Source organism: Apium graveolens, chromosome 2 (assembly GCF_009905375.1).
Source record: "Apium graveolens cultivar Ventura chromosome 2, ASM990537v1, whole genome shotgun sequence".
Lineage (NCBI taxonomy): Eukaryota > Viridiplantae > Streptophyta > Magnoliopsida > Apiales > Apiaceae > Apium > Apium graveolens.
Genome location: NC_133648.1, coordinates 101168027 through 101185730, shown reverse-complemented (window position 1 = coordinate 101185730; position 17704 = coordinate 101168027).

The following is a 17704-nucleotide window of genomic DNA, read 5'->3' as shown; positions in this document are numbered from 1 at the left end:
TGCCATGACACCACACACTAATAATGATGTATCTAGCATGTTAGATTCCATAGGCTATTCTTTTGATTCTGCTAGTTTAGGGAGTATTAGAAGAAAAGGCCTTAAGAAAGAATGGAGTTTTCTTGGTGATGCCTTTATCAAGGTTTTCTCTGGGAAAATTAGTAATTTTAATGCAATAACTTCATCTCTTGTTAATATGCTCTATATGCTAGTTTCTGATAGGTATTTTAATTTTAGCAACTATGTTATGCTAGAATTGGGTACCAGGTTAGGTAACTAAGCTAATAGACCTCATAATATCTACTATGCTAGATTCTTTATGTTATTGGCTAACCATGTTGCTCAAGTTTTGGTCATAACCAATGAGAGTTATAAACTCAAGTGCTGGGCATAAGAGAAAAGGGTCTTGCAGACCTTTTGAGAATTAACCTCAACAATCAGGTACCATTGGTATATTTACTAATAATGAATGCACCTCAGGTAAGTGAGGTAAATTCTTCTTCAACTCCTACTACTTCCAACCCCATTATTTCTTTTCCTTCAAGTACGGCCATGGAATCTGTGTCTTTGTCCCAACAGATTCCTACCAAGGCCACCAAACCTAAAGTTTCAAAACCAATGTCAAAGAAAGCCACCTTTGTTGTTTCTCAAAAGACAACAGTTGTAACATCTACCATAAACTCTGAGGGGAGTGAACAGGGTGTGAGTGGTGAGGGGAGGGGTGAATATCAAGAAACCCCCAGGATAAGGTAGGAGAGGTGAGTGGTACCCCAGCTAGCCAAGCCACAGTTTCTCAAAAGACTGTGGTGGTTGAAAAGGATTCAAACTCATCCCTAGTTGCATCCTCCCAAAAGGGTGCAGCTATTGACAATAGTCCCCAACCAGGGACACAGAACAAAAGAGGGAGGGACACTGAAGCCATACACTCACCTGTAAAAGCCTTTACAAGAAGAAAGAGGGTCAAAACCTTAGTTTCCATACAAGGTGCACATACTGCACAGTTACACCCACCTGTATCTATGCCTTCTTAAATTCAGCTTGATGTGACTCCAACAAATGTGGAGTCACAGCCCCATTCTCTCAAAATTGACACACATCAATCACCAAATTCTCCATCACCATCTCTGGATGTGGACATGATATTCACATCAATTCCTGATTTTCCCTCTTTACAACTCAGGGAGGAGCCCCACTCAAATACTGGTGATGATCATCTTTTAGATGATTTATTGGATCATCAGCCAATTCTTTCAGACTTAGTTGAAGAATCTGTGTCACCTAAATTAAAATCAATCCACACAAATTCAACAATTATGTCACTTTCAATTTCTACTTCTTTTCCTTCTTCAACGGATATTCCTCATCCGTTGACAAGTGGTTGTTCTTCGACGGATAAGCTTAACAGCAGTTATCCGTTGATACCATCAGTTTCCACTTCAACGGATACTCCCTATCCGTTGATGGTCTCTACACAAATAACTGACTCAATTCCATGTGTAGACGACATGGTTACTGTACAATCACTTCTAGGATTGAGGGAAGGGAGTGAAAATTTGAGTGAGAGGCTGGGTTGCTCCCAGGCAAAAGGAGAGCTTGAGAGTCTAAATATGTATGCTATTTCTTCCAACATGGCAAAAGAAAGTGAGAGGAGTGCCACCTTAGTAGGTGAAGGTGAGGGTGTGAGGAGTGTGAGCCAGGGGGAGCCCCTGATGCAAGAAAAGAGAGAAATTGAGAGAAAAGCAGGTACAGAAGGTATAGGGTGGACCCAGCCATTGCTAATTAGTCAATGATTGTGGATGATGCTGAAAAGAAAAGACAATTTCAGCAACATTACAAAGCTGTAATTGATAACATTTCATTGGATGCTGACACTTTTACTCATCCTGTATCAGCCTATCAATTGTTTGCTACTCAAGGCAATGAGGAGGCAGAAAAGACTTTAAATCTAGTACATACTTCAGAATCTCTACAAAGGGATAAAGCTGTTGTCAACTTGATGCCTTCTACAGTTGGTGAGCCATCTGAAGAATTTGGAGTAAATTCTAATGATGATGACTCTGTTTCATTTGATGGAAGCATGAACTTAGGGGGAGATGAAGGCCCAAGTTCTATTCGAGATTTACATGAATGGACATTGACAAAGGAGTCTACACCAGGACAATTCAATGTATCCTTAGTCAAACAAATCATGTCTATCCAAAAAGCCATTCAGAACACCTCCAATGCTGGTACCAACACTACGCCATAAATGGCCTATTGCAACGCTCCTCTTCTAAAATGTTACCTAATATGTTACTGTAGATATGGTACTCATGAGCTAATTTAACATTGTATTTTTTGTGTTACCTTAGCCAAAAATGTGATATTGCACTAGGTAAAAAGTGTTGCGGCTTGTAACATTCTTGTCAAAATGTTACCTTAGACTATTAAAACATATATATAATATTTTTTAAAATAAAATCTTAATTTTATAAGAATACTTAAGGTGATATACAAATTTAATAAATGAGTTATATGTGGATATAAAAATACTTAATGAAATTTTAAATAGGAACTTTTAAAAGTAGTAAATATAAAAAACTTAAAAATTGAACTTTAAAAGTAATAAAATTAAAAATAATTTAAATTCCTTGTTTTTAAGATGAGTACTACTATAGAAGTTTCAAAAATAAAAATTATATATATACGAATTTTTAAAAGTAAAAAAATAGAAATAAGTAATTAATTTTTTTATAAAATTATAACTAAATTGTTATTTATTAAAACATAAAACATAATATATTTTGTCAAACTTTTTGGGCAGTAAAATTTTTATAAAACGGGGCAAAAATTTAACTAAAAGGCCGCCCAATTTTTGGGTAAAAGGCCGCCCAAAATTTCAATAACCCTAAACTCACACCCTCCTCTCTCAAATCTCAAACTCCAACGATCTCTCTGCTTCTCATATCCGGCCGCCTAAATTTCCCGTACACTTGTCTCTCTCATATCAATTCCAAAATCTCTTCAATTCAATTAGCCGATCACCGGTGTTTGAATCTCCAACAACAGATTGCTTCTAAGTATTTCGTTATTTTGTTGAATAATTCCCGAATTGATCTCCTCGATTCTGAATATACAGACATTTCTCGACAATTTAGGTTGTTTTTGGTTTTTCGTATTTGTCGATTTAGCTGTTTCTCGTAATGATATTGTTATAGTTGTTGGCTGAGATGCAGTGATTGAATTCATTTGGTTATAACTCCTTTTGTCGAAAACTAAGGTTTTGAAGAGTGAAGTGCAGGAGCTGGAGGAGTGGGAAAGAAGAGATTTTTTGCGGCCCAAATGAAGGAAATGGAGGTTTTTAAAGCGGAAGTGGCGAAATTTGCTGAGGAAGGTGGAAAGGAGATGCAGGAGCTTAAGAATCATACGGAACAAGTATATTTTAATGTTTAGCTATGTTGTATGTTTAGCTTAAGAGAAGTATACTTCTATTTGTGTTTACTTCTGATGGGTTCTCTTTGTACTCACTTCCTTGTGATGTTCTGCTCACGGTTGGAGATGTGACATCCTTATGAAGGTTGCAGTTACATATGACTATCTAAAGTTTATTGAAATTGGAAAAATGGATTATAAAGACATGCATAAAGTGATGTTTGTTTTTTACTTGCTTTTGCATAAAGTTTATTTTGGTCTTTGTTTCTTATCCTTCTCTTAGCCTTAGCTTATATAGTCCTTTTTTTATCACATAGGCTGTTGGTAATGCACCGGATCCTTCTCATGATAAAGCTGCAGATTTTGATATTTGAAAGAGGAAATGTCTTTCTGATTTCACATTTAAATGCCTCAAAACAGTAAAGTTGTCACACACTTCAATACACTTCAATTTCTTGAAACTAGCAAAGTGGCTAATTTTATTTTGTTGGCTATTTTTTTGCTTGGTCATTTATCATTTTCTTTCAAGAATCAGGTTCTTTGTTAATTAAATAAAAATGTGTTATGCTTCTAAATGACGATCAATTATCTTAGATTTTTTAATTTTTTGATTGTGTGTTTTTGCAGTAGGAGGTGTAATCAAGAAGATCTGGGAGGCTTCCACACAGCAGTGGTCCTTTAAATAGTTCTCTCAGTGACAGCCCCCTGTCTCTCCTTCTGAAATGGATGTCCATAAGGTCCTCTCTCTCTCTCTCTCTCTCTCTCTCTCCCTCCCTCCCTCCCTCCCTCCCTCCCTACCTACCTATACACACACACATGATACACCTATATATAACTGTACTTGTATGTTTAAGTTTGATACCACTGGCAGGAGGAATGAAGTAGAGATCATACATGTTTCAGCTTTCTCTTTAACCCATGACTTAATAATATTTGATGCTTTCCTTTTTTACAAGAAAGGTATCATGTAGTTTATGTTCTGATTTTGAGTTACCGACTTACAGTTCAAAATTTTGATAACAAATATCAGCAGATTTAGGCAACTATACAGGATTATAATGGTTTCTAGTTTAACTAGTAGAAGAACATTTTGTGTATACAATCAGTTCTATTTTATCTTGTCTATATTACAGCATAGGGTCCCCCCCAATATTTTCTTCTTATAGATGTCACTGGCCTATTGTTTATTCCATCCCATAAGTTCGAAGGAAAAGTTAAGTCCGGGCTCTAGGGTCTGCTAACAGGTTGTCTCTATGGTATGAGAGTCGGAGTGATATGTCAGGAAATTAAAAAGAGTTGTGTACTCTAATTAGCATTGGTACATGTCTACCAGCATCTTGTGGTCTAGTACTTTTAATGGTGTCATAGATATAATCCTGTAATCAATAAGCCGTTTCGTGTTCTTTCTGACAAAATTTCTTTTCACATAGTTATTTGATAGCGTCGATGGGGCTTCAAGTTTTATGGAGCTTTAGACTTGCATGCCTTGATGTTTATGCTTTAAAGATAAAGAAAGACCTTCAAATCGAGTTCTAATCAGCTTTTTATTGTTGGTGATTGGGTATTCAGCTAATACCTTAAACCTTTTACTTATAATATGGTTTCAAGCTTTTCATCTTTTGCATATAAGCTTTGGACTTATAATGTGATTAGGTAAATTGTGATGGAGGTTTTTGGAGGAAAATGGAAGATTTTGAGATCACTAGTAGTGATTGTGTGAAGCTTTGCATTAGCCGCAGTGTTTGTTTCAGCAGAAATGAGCTTCAAAAAAGAGGGTTCCACTTTGATCCATAATGCATATGATGAATCTGAATCAAATTTTATTTTCAAGTGTGTGAATTTTTTGTGGCATTCAAATCAATCTGGTTAACAACATGTTTGGCCTGTAAGTTTTATATCTGCATAAATTTATTGAATATTTGCCTATAGAGTTTATGTTGTTTTTCTTGATATAATTGGTATTGCTAATTCAATCAGATTGGATAAGTTATTATGTGTTATAATGTTGTTCTAATTTTTTGGAATGTCTAAAATATTTGTCATTATGTTGTTACTTGTTATGTATTGAAGTCAGCAAAAATGTATACTTATTGATAGTTTCTTCCACAAATTTTAAACTCATAAACATTTCTTGTATAATACTAAGAGGAGGTTGATCGCCTAATGGTTCCTATATCTTTCATATCTTTTACTAGATGTGTTCAATTTCTAGAGGCACGCTCTGTGGTTAATTGAAGTCTTTGTCTACAATGTTTTATTTTATTTCTGCCAGGAATCTAAACGGGGAGGATCTGAGCTCCCAAAACAGAAAGGACCTTGATTCACCGGAAACACACATTGATTTCTCCTTAAATAAGATTTGATCAAATAGGGTAAACCTGTTAGGTTAACTAACTTTTTAATTTCTTTATTTGAACTTAACAACTCACTAGACTGCTTGCATAAACATGAGCTGCCAAAGTTTATTGCCTATATTTTCCCCATGTTATGGATTTATTAACCTATGATAGATGACAAGGTTTATGATTTCTAACACACTCAACACATGTTTGATACCTTAATAAATTTCAAAAATAGGAAGATTTCAATCCTAAATTTCTGCACTAATTTAATTTATGTATGTATTAAACAGGTAAAAGAAGGAAGACAGCCAGTAGAAGGATTACAATAGGATCAAGCACAAATGGAGTGGTTTACTTCCGTTAAGTACCTCCCGACAATCGTGATATTATTTATATATTTAAAGATATATGTCAAAGCTTAATTTTTTTCTTTTTTCCTACCTGGATGCCAAATATTATGAATTTAGTTAAGATTCAAAATTCTATGTAAAATGAGTTAATTATCTAACTACTGAGACTATGCTCAATGAATTTTGTAGGTGCCAAGCCGAGAAATTGTCGGTTGTGCCTTCTGGTCCGATTGTGAATAACCAGATGCAAATATGGTAAAGCATGGAAGGATGACTCGCGGAAATTTTGATTAATCAGAAGAGAGTACTTGACTCAAGGCCAACAATTATCAGTGTGTTTTGTTTAATTATGGAAAGATCAATTATGGATTAATGATGTATTATTGTTTTCTGCTAATTATAAGAAATAAGTTATCTTTTAGTTTGTGCATTACAAATAGAATCATTTTATATGGTATTTAAAGGAATGTATTGGTACATGTTTGGATTATGTTGAAAAAGATTCGTTTGTGGTAATGAAATGGTACACCTTTAAATAGTAATTTTTCATTTTATTTCTTGTAAAATGTTACAGTGGGCTTCACAGCGGGCCCCTTGTGGGCCCAATATGGGTCCCACTTTTTTAAAAACATTTTAGAACTATAAGGTAACATAAAAAACAAGTTACAACTGATCTCTCTTTCTGTTGCATTAGCAAGCTAAGGAAACATATAAACAAGTTAAAATACGATGTTGCCTTAGGCACCAAAGATGTTACCTTAGACCCCTAAGGCAACATGAAAAAACATATCTTTAAGAAAATGTTACCTTAGCTTAAAAGTGGGGCAAAAGCAACATATTTACCCCCTAATGCAACATTTTTTTGGTGTTACAGTAGGCATTTTATGGTGTAGTGCAAGGCTATTCTTCAAGCCCACCTAGATTCTCTACATCTAATGAAGCTACAACAATTAAGAAAGAATCTGAGTGTGGATGAACTCAAGAAGGATATTGCTGACTTGAAGTCCTACAACTCTGAGAAGCTGGATTCAGTCATGCCCTATGGTACCATGAAGGACTTGTTACTGAGACTGAGAAGAGAATCAAATGCTGAAAAGAGGCTGGCCAAATTAGAGGAAAAAGTTCAAGTTATTGAAAACTCTGTGGTCACCATTCTTCAAAATCAACAATCTCAAACAAGTCTTCTAATGCAATTGGCTAAAGCACAAGGCTTGACTCCTCTCCTTGATGATAACAAAAAGGGAGGAGAATAAAGTGGAAGGGGGAGGGGAGCCATCTACAAACATTCAAATATCCAAAGTGCTAGTTCCTGCCACCACTACTTCTCCAACACTTCAAATCAAACGAAAGCTTAATGGAATTGATCTAATCCAGCTAGCAGCAGCTGAGATGAAGGTGAAGGAGCAAAGAAAAAAAAATTGATGAAAGGATGCAACAGGTGTTTGGCTCTACAACTTCAAAATCATTATCTGTGAAATATAGCACAAAGGTTGAGCCAATCATTATGGAGCACAAGCCAGTAAGGAGGAATAAGGTTGGAGAAACTTCTTTCAGAAATATGAAACCCATGGTACTCAAGCCAGCCACTAGATTCAACAGGGACCCAACAAAGAACCCTCTAAACTTTGGTCAACTAAAAGAAGTGGATTTTCCTCTTCCAAAACCTGATGAAGACAAAGTTTTGGGTGGTAGCATCATAAAGCACAAAGAGACCAATGATGTAGTGGAAAGAATGAATATGGCTATCATTTATAGAGAGGGAAAGAGTATCTGTGTGATGCAAGGACATCACAAATTCTCAAAAGCCAAGAGGGAAGAAACCATGAGGTTAAAGGAAGAAGCTAAAACGTTGAAGGCTGACAAAAAAACACAAGCAAAGCTTGAAAAACAGCTAAAGTCAAGTCAGACTGAAGAAAAGAAGAAGATTGAAGACAAGAGTGAAGAAGACAAGATTGAAAGAAGAAATGTGGATATGGGGAATGTGGTAGGTGAGAGTGTGGAGGAAAGAAAGGAGTGGCAGAAAGGGAATAGAAAGAAGGCCTATGCAAAAAGGAAGAGTGGAGATGACACTGTGGAAACCCAATCAAAATTTAAACCACTACCTTCCATTCCTGAACCTTTTGTTGCTGATCCTAGTATAAATGTCCATGGTGAACCAATCATCCCTAAAGAGGAACCTATTGATTGTGACACCATCAACTTGCCTACCTTCCTAACTACCTCTCCACCACCAAAGAAACTGAAAAAAAAATCCAAATCAACACCTCCCCAAACCTCAAGTAAATTCACTCAGAAATATAAACCTAAGCCTAAGCCACAAGCCTCAAAGGATTATTATGTTCACATTTGTGACATGAAGGAGTTTACAGATATTGAACTCTATCTGGATGAGCTGGAGGAAGTAAGGGGAATAAGTACATACAAACAGCTCCCAAAAAGGCTATTGTTCAAGTATAAAGGAAGTGAGGAAAGGACTTGGCCTCTTCAAAAAATTCTGAATGAAGGCTATTCTACCTTGGTTAGAGTCTACTCAGCTGTCAAAAGGGATTCTGGCTTTACCAGGACTACAAAAACTGAGATTCTCAACAAGATTGCCAGCATAAGGAAAACTTGGTGGGAGTCTAATTCCTTGCCTAGAACATTACTCATCCCTGAGCATGGAATTACAATTCATAAATCACCTCATTGGTTGATGGAGTTCAGAGACAATAAAGGAGTCAGAAGATTTTTCAAACTTGAAGACCAGCTTAAAATTGCCAGTAATAAAACTCTCAAGGACATGTAAACTAAGTTGGATATCAGTGAATAAGATGAAGCTGAATTTTACAGACAACTCCAACTCCAAGTAGAGGAAAATGACAGGAGGCTAGGGAAGAAAACAAGGGAACAAAGGAAAAGAAAATAATTTGCTCAGCCTAAAGGAGCATCCTTGGAAACAATGTAATTCTTCAATTCTATCTCAGTACATACACTTCTGCAGCACTTTTGAATTTCTACTTGATTTCAGTTCATATATTTGTTAAGTATTTTGTTATCATCAAGTTAAACCCAAATTTATGCCTACAATTCTAGAAGACATAAATAGGGGGAGATTGTTAGGAATATGTGTATTAGTTTCATGATAAGTTAAATAAAACACTTAAGTAGAAATCTAGTGTTTGTAGCCTCAACAAATAAGACCATTCTGGCTATCCGTTGATGGCGTAACTTTACTTAGAAATAAGTTTAGTATTGTAGCACATTTTAGTTTCTGTATTTAAGTTATAATTCTTAGAAGTTGTGGGAAATTATAAGTCATGTTGACTACTAGTGGATATGCAAATAGGAGGGCTAATTGTAAATATTTCATGCCTTGTAATTTTTTATAAATGAAGTAGTATCAACTGATAAATTAAAGGCCTTCAACGGATGAGAAACAAAGCTTCAACGGATGTCTCTAAAGCTTCAACGGATAACATCCATCAATGGATGAGTGCATCAACGGATAAAGCTTCAACTGCTAATGCATCAACGGATGAAAGCTTCAACGGATGTTCGGTTCAATAACAGTTGACAGTGACAATTCATAAGCTGACAGAGGCACATGGGTTGACAGAGACAATTGGAATGTGGAAACAAGGAAGTATTCAAAGATTCATAGATTATCCTAGATTGCATTGGATAGAGAAATGAAGAAGAAACATGTGAAGAACCTTTTTAATTGTATTTGTACTTTTGTCTTCACTTGTAAACTTGGTGTTATATAAACCAAGTTGCAGCTAGTAATTAGAATATGAATTTTTCCAGAGCTATTTAGAAAAATCCAGAGAGAAAATCATCTAGTTTGTACTAGGACGCAGCTGTGATCAATTCTTTGAATCATAGATTTTCTGAAATACACATCTCTGGTGGAACAACAAATCCACCAGAAAAGTTTTTGAAGCCTTTGTGTTCTTTATATTTGTGTCTTGAATATATATATGTCTGTACCTGCTCCAAGCAATTCACACACAAATGTTCATCAAAACACTAAGCCTTTGAAACTGCTCAAAAGTTGAAATAGTTTTGAGATTTACATTCAACCCCCCTTCGATAAATCTCATTGTTAGTTCCTTGGGAATAACAATTTTAAAAAATATAAATTAAATGTAATTTAAAAAATTCAAATAAATTCCTTAAAATGTTAATTAAACACAATCCTGAATCACATTTATTATGACAATTTTAATTATAAGAACAGTTAGTTGCACACATCACTAACTAACGAGTTAAAATCATATTGTACCATTTTAATTTAGCTGATATTTGAAATCCGTCCTCATTTATATTTTCTGAACCTATGTTTAATTGGCCCATCCTTTTACACACCTTACCCAACTTTTGTTAGTTTGACAGTTTACGATAACAAAAATAAACTGGTGTGATATGATAATTCAGCATATTCATTTAAAATAAAATTTAAATTATTAAATAAACTAAAATTAAAAACCGATCGTAATATTAGTTAGTGATGGCATGAAGTGCTTGCCATGTATACTTAAATCCCGAGTAGGCTTGTTAATGGAGCGAAAATCTGAACCGACCTGATCCAATCCGCAGATATGAATGGACCCATTAAAATTTTGACCCGGGATATTGTCCAATAAGAAAAATCCGACTATAAAAGGAGAGAATATGGATTTAGGCCGATCCAATTCGTTAATAAGGCGATCCGGTTTATATATTTATGTATATATATTATAATATTTTTTTTATAATTTCCAATTTAGAGTTCTTATCTTCAGTCAAGGTCCATTGTCTATATTTCATTCGATCTAGGCTCTAGATTCGAGTCGATTTCTATATTGTACTCTAATTCTTTTAACTATTCAGAACCAAATATCACCTCAATCACAATTCACATAACAGTTTCACTTCGATTCATCAATTTTTTTCATTGATAGAATCATATACTCAATAATTCAATGGTAAGTTTAATTTTAGGTATGTTTCCAATTTATAAAAACTTTTGTATTAAGTTACGTTCAAAAATAATTATACATAAATGCTTGCCCGGAATGCTAAAATTTTAATCATCGATATGCCCCTACAATGAGATGGATTTGAAATTATATCATATATATAATTACTTTAACGAGGATATTTGGTTGGTAGTAATACTGTATAAAACATACGAACCCTTAGAATAAAAATAAAATTAACGGTCAAAATTATTTGGTACTTGTTGTAAATGTTATAAGTAGAACTAAATTAAAAACACTTCGATTATGATAAAAACACTCAATAATAAATAGATAAAAGACATAATCTAATAATAAATAAATGTAGTAAAAATATATTATAATAAACACACTTTAACAACATTATAATTAAAAAAATATATTAAAAATTAAAATAGTAGAAAAATATATATACAGAACAAACAAATAATTTACTAATTATACAACAATGGATTACGAGAAAAAATGAAAATTATTATAGCAAACTAGTCTTAATTTGTTCAAAAAAGTAAGTTTCAAAGTTATGGTAATTTATTTGATAAAATTAATACGCAATCCCGTGCATATCACGAGTTTAAGCTAGTTACAGGGTAATTCTCTTTATTTCATGGTCCACATGGTGATTTAAATGTTAATATATATATATATATATTATATTATATGAATATAGAGTATAGAGTAAAGTTCTATGGAGTCCACCTTTAATTGGAGTCCTCGGAGTCCATATATGTTCTGCAAGTAAAATATAGCTTAAAATATTGCAAAACATATTATTTTTCGACAAACATCACTATTCTATCAAAAATCTTGTAGATTGCATACATTTTACAAGCAGAACATTGCAAAAATATATATTCTACAAAATATGTTTAGTTTGCAGAACATAAATGTTCATGTTGCAGAACATATTGCAGAACATACATATTGTACCGTAAATATATGAGATTTGCATGATTTTGTTGAAGTTATGCTATTTGTGTAACATGTTTTGCAAAATAACACGTTTTACAATATATTTTATTTGCAGAACGTAGATGGACTCTGAGGACTCCGATAAAAAGGTGGACTCCATAGAAGTCAGCCCGTATAGATATATATGTATAAGAATTAGGGGTTCTTGTGTTTATTGGTTTGGTACCACAAGGCTTGTCTTTTACTCATTATTTTAAATTGAGACATTCTTTTTATCAGGTTTTAGGTCCTTATTTTTGTGATTATTTTGTGCACACTTTATCTTTATCTTTTTCTGATCTATACTCCTTCCTATGGTTCTCTGTTCTTAACATCAAAATGATTCATTGTGAAAATATTATAGGAAATTGGAAGAATATATTATTGGTTATTGCAAGTATCACTATACCATATATGGGCTATTGCAACACCAAGAAATGTAGTATAAGACCCCAAATATGTTACAATAGAAGCTTTTGCAACATTTTTGCTAAAATTCGGCGTTGCATTTGCTGCCGTTGCAATAGACCCCTGTAGCAACATTTTTTGGAGTTATTGCAATATTTTCAAAGTATTACAATAATCATTTTGTTGCAACACTTTTTTCTATTTTAGTAACACATTTGTGATGTTGCAATAAACCTCTGCAACATTTTTTTGTAACATTTATTGAAGTAAAGTGTTGCATGGTAAATTTATTGCAACATTTAGTTGCAATTTTTTTGCCTATGGTAATGGATTTTAACTTTTAACAATATTTATCTGCAATATAACTGCAAAATTTTTTATTAGTCCATATTTTACTATCATGATTCATTTTTCATATATTATCACAAAATTATGCCAAAAAAGCATTCACGTCCATATTTTTCTTGATATCAAATCCAACAAAATAAATGTTAATACATCACAAACAAAATCATCTTATACCATTACATCACCTTACATCGAGTAATTGAGTCTAAAGTCCATACAAGATTACGAAGAATATTACATAACCAATAATACAAGGGATTGCAGCTCCTGTTATAGCTAATCTCCTGGCATTTATTTCAGAAGGCTCTTGTTCAACTGCTTCTTATTAATTGGTTATCGAGTGTTAAGCTTCCTATCTTATGGTGATCTGAATGCTTCCCCTGCATAACCAACATTTCCAAGTTCCTCGTCAATGTGCAGTAGCTACAACACGTGATATTTAAATAGTAGGTTACAAAACCTGTTTGGCATAACACCCACCAAACGGGTTTTGTAATAACAATAAACTCCTAGTAAAAACTTTATGTTCGTACATAATACACACCATATTTTTTCCTGAATCATCATTAAAGTAAATACACATCCCATTCTTTACGTAAATTTGCACATCATTAGCATCTTTTCAAGTATTACAATTCAAATCCCCAGTTCAGGGTTTAAGAATATAACCTATTTATTTACTTTATTGTACGAACCTACACTTGAATTTTCCGCATCATCCTGGTTGAGAATTCGGAGGCATAGCATTCCCTGAACGTCAAATTTGCCAATTTCACCTTCAACTTTAAGGGACTCCAGGAACTGGTTGGTCTTTTGTGAGCAAACAGTTCTGAAGCATACACTTTTTCCTCCTAAAAAAACATACACAATGTCAATACACACATTAGCTCATATATGATGTCAATTAGTTGGTTTCTTGACATTTTGGACTGGTTCATTGTCAAACGATAACTACCAAATCCTGGCTGATTTTCCGAACTGATTTGAGTCACTTTAGTTGCAATCTGAGGGCTACGTAGGGATCCTGCCATGACGTTTTGAGCAACAATAACTACTGAAAGACTAATTGGTTGGTGGAGACCAGAACCTGGGTGCAGTGCTTGGGCCCCAACTTGTTTTTGAGTATATGTGGTGGAGCAATATATATGTATAAATAACTATTTGGGTGTATTAAGTGTTCTGGACAAATGAGCTAATAGAAGTTCCTAGAGGAGAGTAATGATAAACAAAATATCTAAAAGAATATTAAGAATAAACTGACCGCTATATCTATATTCATTCTAGGTCCAACATGGCCCTGTAAAACAATAATGAAAGGCAAATTATTTTAGTTAAACATAAAGGATTTTGGTGAAACTCTAAATTTTTAAATCTGATATCTAGATCCTTGAATGTATGTTCCATAAGTTTTTTTGATCATATTTCTTTAAAAAACTAGAAGTACATACAAAGTAATTAGAGACTAGATATGCATGCAGTCTCTGAAGTCTGAAGTTGCGTGGGACGGTGGGTTCTAGGGCAGGGCTAGTTCCATATTAAACATATGTCGTCAAAAATATCTTACAAGCCCTTTCAATCCTGCTTGTCAAATTCAAATGTTTCAAGAAAATTATGGAACCAAAAAGCTCATCACCATTATATTCTCAGACAACAAACATAATGACAAGTAGCAATGACATAACATATCACAAAATAAAGGCAGATCACTTCAAAACGCTTGGCAAAGAGAAATGTGATATGCATTGTATGCCAGACTCTTTATTAATTCATAGATTCTTTATAGCTGCTGCTTACTTTATAGAGTAAATAACTCTTCAGTTAATGTACTTGATAACTTTTTTTAGATTAACTAATTCAGCCAATCAGTTAATTTGTTAATCAGTTAATTTACTTGATATATGACATTCTTGAAATGGATTTAATTCAGTCAATTAGTTAATTTATTTACTTGATAACATTCTTTAGATTGACGGATGGACAAGTTAATTACTTTACTGGAGCCTTTTCTTCTTTCCTTATGTTATACTACTAATATACAGGAGATTATATAACTGATTCTTACTAACATTCTTCCAATCTACACTTGTTTAAGAAATCAATTGAATGGGGTCTAGAATATGTACTAAAATAACAGTTTTAACTTGTAAAGGCCATGAACTACTACAATATGCGGCGATTGTGACACTGCGGCATGAATATAATAGTAGATAAAGTATTACATCGGGCATGGTAAAGAAGAGAAGGGGAAGGCCAAAAGTAGATTAAACCTTGTCTCTGCAACTTTTGATTCAACACCAAGTGCAAGTTGACAATCCTCAAACAAATTTGGATACTCTTCAGGATCAACCAAAGATTCCAAATTAAAAACTTCTGTAAAGAGCCTTAGGCAACCATATTTCTCATTATAATACTAGCACATACTTAAGAGTCAATAAGAGTAAGATATAATAATTAAAAAATATAATCAGAATGAATTAACCTTGACAAGATCTTTCCTCCAAAGAGCGACTATTTCTGAAACTTTGCTAGGTAGATAAAGTTTTGCCATTAGAGCAACTTCATGTATGTGATTGCTGCGAGAAGATTGTAGTTTGAATTATTATCACAAGCAGGAGCAAAAACTGACCAACAAAATCTGCTTTCTAAATTAGTAACCTGTCAATTAAAAGTTGTAGGCACTCTTTCACTTTCCCAAGACAGTGCTTTTTACTAAAAACATTACAATATTTCGAATCAGTAACACAAAAATCATAATAAAATAAATTATTCAACACCGAAATCAAATACATAAACAATTACCCAAGGGTCAGGAAGTTCCATTGTCCCAATTCAGCTAGTCATTCATCAAAACTATTAAAAAAATCTAATTAGGTTTCAAAACTTACCCAAGTCAACTTTTAAATTATAACATATTAATTAAATAAAATAATAATTAATAAAAGAGGTTGAAAAGATAGGCCGAGGAGATTATAGTTTATCTAGGCCGATGAATTTGTCGACGAAAAGACTAAAAGAGACCCGATTTATAATTCAGTATAATCATAAAAGGATGAGTATTTTACCTTTAAATGAATCTTTACTTTGATTGTTGCTCAAATATTTGCTCAATTAGGGTTGGGTTTTTGGGGCTTCTACTCAATCAGAGATGAGAGACGTGTGTTTAGAGAAGGAGTAGGAGGGAGGAAGGGGGCGAGAGAGAGAGAGAGGGAGGGAGAGAGAGATGAGAGAGAGGTGGAGAGAGATGTGGTCGGGAGAGAGATGAGAGATAGGTAAAGAAAATGGATTTTGTGATATAAGAAAATATTAAAAAATGAAATTTTTTGGTAACAAATTATCCCGCCCATTGAAAATGTAGGATCCCGCTTAAATTTTTTGATCAAAGGAATGAAAAGCGTTTTGGCTATTGTAACACTTGGCTAAAGTATTGCAATTGTTCCTAAACTTTTAAAACTATCATTTCCCTTGCAACACTTTTAGATTTTATGTAATATTTTTCAAAATATTGCAACAGACTACCAAATTCTATATTTATAACAACACTTTATGTAATACTAATATATATTGGGCTTGCAATAGCCCATATATGGTGTGTTGTATATTGACTGTGCTAATCAAAGAACTATTTACTTATTGATATAAACTAAATTGCAACGAAATAGGGAACAATGAAGATTATTAAGATTTATCGTTCTGAATACACGTCGAACCTTTAGATGTTAAAACAATTATGTCAATGTATGATAAAAGTGATGTTGGTACAATAATGGATATCCTTGCATAGTCTAATTGATTCAGATGGATAGACAATACATTCCTTTTCATTACAATCGCAGGATGTTGTACCATAAAATCATAATAAATATTTTTTTCAATCTTTAAGAAAATGGGTTGAATCAACGTCGAGGAAGAAGACGGACGAGTTTCGGAGAACGCGTCTTAGGAGCATCGAGCGCGCCCTATAAAGTTTACCCTATATGGGAGTCGCTTACGACAACTGTTGACAATGAAGAGTTATAACGGCGATTGGTAAAGTTTTATATGAAGGATTACGATGACCATCACAATGGGAGATCAAAATAACTATGATAAAGAAAGTACGCGATGGCCGATACGACAACGATGCCACGACAGTCGCTATATTACAAGACGATGATGAAGAACAAGTATTGATAAGAAGTCTATAAAATACGAGTATAAGCTAAGGGAGAAAGATTGATGTAGTCAAGGAACAAAGAATGATCCGGACTCAGGGGAAATGACCCAGACTACCCTACGGCACGCCCCATGCTATGTGGCCATAAGGGGTGACCACTCTGCAACACAAGTGAAATGACTTTATATAATTAGCAAGGATATTGCTCCCACAACTAAACAGGGAAGTAGATGAAGCATAGGAATCATACAAGAGAGGAGAAGGAGCCCCGAAGGAGCTCTCCATGCCTAGGGCGCGCCCTAGGCATAAATGAGTCCTCTGTACGACTCCAATCCTTCACAAGGCACGCCCGAAGTAGGAAAAGGCCCTCTTGAGCATTGTCCTTATAGGGGAACGCTCATAAACACTTCTTGTGTGCTTTGGTAGCCCTGTATATGTATTCGTTGAGTTGTCTTTACTAGGACACATTGGGGTTATCTCGCACTTTGCACTTATACTAGGGATCATTTTTCCGCCATGGGTTGTCCTTATCTAAAAGAGTAATAACAAGTCTAGGATCGCAGTACTTGTAATTAGGAAAGGTTATTTTTATAAATCCAAAGACAATTCATAACTCAAGTAATTTACATGGCAAGATAAACAAGACATAATCAAACAAATATTTATAATCTCATATCAAATTGTAAATATATATTAAGAGGTAATAAAAATTATTGTTAATTATTGATAAAAACCTCGCAAACATCTATGATTTAAAATATT